Source organism: Vicia villosa, linkage group LG4, assembly GCF_029867415.1.
Source record: "Vicia villosa cultivar HV-30 ecotype Madison, WI linkage group LG4, Vvil1.0, whole genome shotgun sequence".
Lineage (NCBI taxonomy): Eukaryota > Viridiplantae > Streptophyta > Magnoliopsida > Fabales > Fabaceae > Vicia > Vicia villosa.
The window spans coordinates 95847973-95853217 of record NC_081183.1 but is presented as its reverse complement, the minus strand read 5'-3'; positions in this window follow the sequence as shown (position 1 = coordinate 95853217).

Below are 5245 nucleotides of genomic sequence, written 5' to 3'. Positions count from 1 at the left end.
TTCGTTGAATACATACTCGTTAACCACGTACAACCACAATAACATACTCATCATCTCGGCAATTATCCAAAAGAGTACTAATTCTCCGGAACGACATCCTTTCATCCACTAGATTATAAATTCAACATATAGATCAATACATATTCTCTATGTAGGTTCCTAACATATTAATTCCTCACTGCCCACGAGTAATACTCATAACACTACTCCACATCACACTTTCGCTGTGTGACTCTGAGTATTCGTCTTAAGTCATCGTCTAATATGTTGCACTCTTTCATATTCACTTCTTCATAAATTCACACAACATGGTGAGTGATTATTCTCACGGTTTAATATCCATTACAACTTATACCATTAAGGTAACAAAACAAGTTCATCCCATTTATATGATTCCATCTACTACCAACAAGAGAATTAGGGTGATCAAGTCCTAAATTTGTCAATAGATAGTCGGCAACCATATTTAAGCATAAACCGTCGTTACTACATAATAGTGTCCCTTTCCGAGTTTGCACTCAAACTCATTAACATCGTCATAGCCCAATAATTCACTTTGAGTCTTTACAACCCGCACCTTTCCTCTCATTGGATCTTGTCGGTGAGACACCAGCGTCCAAACATTTTACAAAATCCTCTTCATAGTCACTTAGCATTACACACTTGTTAATTACTTCCAAACTTCATAATCAATAATATACCCGTACATTACTTTTCATCTCGTTCCAAATCAAAATCCTCATCTTTGAAAAAGACCGCAATAACATTCATAACTCGTGGTTTCACTCTAAATCTCATGACATCTTTCGCGTTCAAGCATCATTCCACTTGGAATCTCAACAAAGTCTTCCTCACATCAATAGGTGTTAGAAATCTTCTACAATTCTTCTTTTATACTTGTCGTTGCTTTGACATCATAAATACGACTTCAACCATTCTAAAGTTTATTTCACCTTTACTACTAATTCACTTCTCACTAAAATCCATCACCACTCAAATCATATTTATTACCGAACGTCTCATCAACTTATTCGTCAACAACATGTTCTACTCAACTATGTTTCAAACAATCGCAGTAGTAGGCATTCCTATTCAATAAGTCTCACGCTTCCTTAACTGACTTCAGAATCTCTACTCATAGGATCACTCTACTGTATTTATAAATCTCCCATAAGGTAGAAAATAATCTCTCCTCTTCGTAGGTTCAAACGGCACGTTAATCCGACACTCGAAACTTAAGATATGAATTTTCCAACGTCATCCGAAATGCAACATCGACATCATGCAGCGACACTCTATACGATATCTCCAAAACTCATTGAATGGTACATTTAATACTTAAAAGTTATTCTCAACAAAATTTTTAATTATTTCTTCAATCCGCTCAACTCTGACACTGACATCCCATGCAGTACCAACAAACAAGTCTAGCTCAAAGAGCAAGTGTAACCATAACTTCACCTCTTTCCAACATTATCCTGTCACAATTAAATATGTTACAACTACTGCAACCATTTTTATAACAAAGTTCATCTTGTTATCTTTCCTACGCTTCAAACGGAACTCAAATCGGATGTCCAGAACTCCAGTTATGAATTTTCGAAGTTTCATAACGATTCAGCAATTTTCCTACGTTTTGCTTACGGAAATTCCGCTCCAAAACTAATCCTCTTCAAATCAATCACATTCCAAAAATCCCTTTATCATATCTCTTTGCTCCCAAACTTCTTATTGTGAATACAAGATTACTCTCTAAGATGTTTTTGATTTATGGCAAACTCAAATGAGCATCCAAACAACAAGGAGGAATCGGAAAAGCAAAGCATTTAATCACTCATGAAAGCACATGATGATCTACTATGCATAAAGGTTGACTCAACACAAGCTGAACAAGGAAAATGCAGAAAATCAGCAGTTAGGTCGACCTACTGTCAACCCAGGTCGACCTAAAATGAAGAAAAATACATATACTGCTGCTAGGTCGACCTACATAACAACTAGGTCGACCTAATCTAAGAAAATGTTCCCAGAACGCATCAGAAGAGGATTCTGGTCGACCTACTCCTTCAACAGGTCGACCTAACTGGGAGCAAATTTCAGCAAGCTCTGCTAGGTCGACCTAACCTCTACAAGAGGTCGACCTAATTGATCAAGGAAGTCCAAAATTCAGTTATTCTTGGCTCCAACTGTTATGCAATCATATATATTGTGTAAGGGTTAATTATTCAAAAATACACCAACGACTGAAAGATACACAAATGCTTCTCATCTTCGTTCTTCATCATCTCCAACACAATTACACATAATCATTCTTGCGTTGCGGGTTAGTGATGAGTTCGATAACGTCCATGGAACGGAATTGAAGATTCCTAGTGGGTGAAGGTTTGTGGGGTTTGTTGGTGAATAAAATCTGCGGGTTTTGTCCTCCACGACGGGTGGTTCTTGGGGGTTTTTATCAAGAGGCGTTCATTGAGGATTCGGCTGAGTGTAACGATTGAGGAACGGGGAGTTCAAGGAATCAAGACACTGCAGAAGGGAATCGAAGTGAAGCTCTTGGATAACCTTGATCTTGCTCAAGATTAAGGGGGAAGAAGATTCAAAGGATCGACATAATTGGTTTATCGTTTATCGCTTTGTTATCTTCTTTGTATAAACTGCTTTCAACATTAATGAAAGTTTTCCCAATTTCAATTTGGAATTGGGGGCAGACGTAGTCGTAGCGAGGACGGTCGACGAACTGCCTAAACAAATATCGTGTTCTTATCGCTTTTATCTTTTTCTTTTTATTCTGCTCATAATTGGTATAATTGCTAAATTGATCAATGATTCAAGTGTTAAAATTGTGAATTAAAAGTTCTGCATAAACATCACAATTCACCACATCTTGAATTAGCATCAATTTGAATATTGTCACCAAGTGTTTGTCTATTTGCTTAATCCACCTTACTGCATTGTAAATCAAAGTTTGTCAATCTAGAAGTTAATTGATATTCAGTTGTGACACATATTGATTCGATAGCATATCTCCTTATCCGGAATTTCGAATATCTTGTGGTTTTGTAACACATATAACCCTTTGCAATAGCGGTCCGGAATAGACGCAAGTCGATTCAGAACCGCTTTCGCTATAGTCTGTAAAAATCCCGGAAAAACTGTGTTGGATCTATTCACCCCCCCTCTAGATCCTTAGGCCAGCGTCTAACAAGTGGCATCAAGAGCTCTAGTTTATTCCGTGCTACGTGAAACACTTATTGGAAAGATGGCTTCCGGACCTAAAGGGGCTCATAATAGAGCTCCAATTTTCAACGGCGAAAACTACGGCTATTGGAAGGATTGTATGTGTGTCCATATCAATGCAATTGATAGGAACATCTGGACAGCTATTGTCAATGGTCCATTCCAGATCACCATGACAAATGCAGCTGGTGCAGTTGTTCCAAAACCAGAAGATACTTGGAATGCTGAAGATGAAAAGAAATATGCATACGATTGGAAAGCGAGAAACATTCTAATCTCAGCTCTAGGAGTTGATGAATACTATCGCGTTTCCCATTGTAGATCAGCTAAAGCTATGTGGGACACATTGCAAGTTGCCCACGAGGGAACGGATGATGTCAAACTAGCTAGGATCAATACGCTAACTCAAGAGTTCGAACTTTTTCACATGGAAGATGGTGAAACCATCGAAAGCATGCAGAAAAGATTCGTTCACCTGAAAAATCGATTAAATTCTCTTGATAGACCTGTTTCCAATGCAGTTGCTACTAACAAAATCTTAAGGTGTTTGAACAGGGAATGGCAACCCAAAGTTACAGCAATTAAGGAAGCAAATGATCTCAACACTTTAGACATTACCACTCTTTTTGGTAAACTAGAGGAACATGAACAGCATCTTAAATCCCTTGACATGCATGAGAAAAGGACAAAGAAAGAAAAGAACATGGAGAAAGAGGTAGAGAAGAAGTCAATAGCTCTAAAAGCTTCGAGCTCCAAGACCTCAAAACGAGAGCCAAAGGATAGTGACACAAGTGATGACGAAGACTCCGATGATGAGGAAATGGGACTGTTTGTGAGAAGATACAACAAATATCTAAAGAAAAATGGAGCAAAACATTCCGACAAAGGCTTGATCAACTATAGAAAGCAATCAAACATGTTCAAACAAGATGACGACAACAAAGGAAAAATCAAAGGCCTTTGCTTCAACTGTGGGAAAGCCGGTCACTACAAACCGGATTGTCCATACATTAAGAAAGAAAAGGAGAAGAACCAAAGCAAAGGTCATAACAAATCTAAAAGAGCATACATAGCATGGGAAAGTGATTCATCCAGTGAAAGCTCATCAAGCGATGAAGAAGAATCAGCAAACCTATGTTTCATGGCTCATCAACACAAGAAAAAGAAAGCTGTAAGTCATCTTAAACCTGAACTCATAGATAAGGTATCTCATTCTCAACTAAAACTTGCTTTTGAAGAATTACATAGAGATGCAATTAAAGCTTTCAAACTTTTGGCCTCAAATAAGAAAATATTTTCATATCTTGAATCAAAAGTTGAGAAAACCGAAAAGGATATGGAAGCTTTAAAACAATCTATGCTAGACATTCAAAAGGACAAAGTTGAAATAGATCCTACATCATGGTTTGGTTGTGAGACATGTCACATTTGGCAAAAAGAAGTAAGAGATCTAAAAGCCAAGTTAGACAAGGCTCTACAACCAAAAGTGACCTTTGCGGTTGATCCAAATAAGTTCAAAAGATCGTATACTCCTTTATATAGTAAATACACTTTTGTACCAAAAGTATCAACTAGCAAAACTCCATATTCTCATCATATTACCTGTCATTATTGTTGCAAAAAGGGACATACCATTGAAAAATGCAAATTTAGGAGAATTTTAGTTCCTAAAGGAGTATTTCAATGGTTGCCTAAGTGCAACAAATTGTGTACTCACCATCCAGGACCCAATGAAGATTGGGGACCTTCCACTCTAAATTAATTTTGCAGGAAAAGTGTCTTGACATCGCCGAAAGGTGGTGGTTCCTTGACAGCTGGTGCTCAAGACACATAAAGGAAGACATACCACTATTGGTATGTCACCTATAAAGACAGACTGAAGAACCATACTTGGCAAAGGAGATGTAGGTGACCTGGCCATCACAAATGTATAAGATACATCACAAATACAAGTTAACCCGAAAAACCCAAAAGACTCATTAATCGATGTGCAATTGGCAAATTGCAT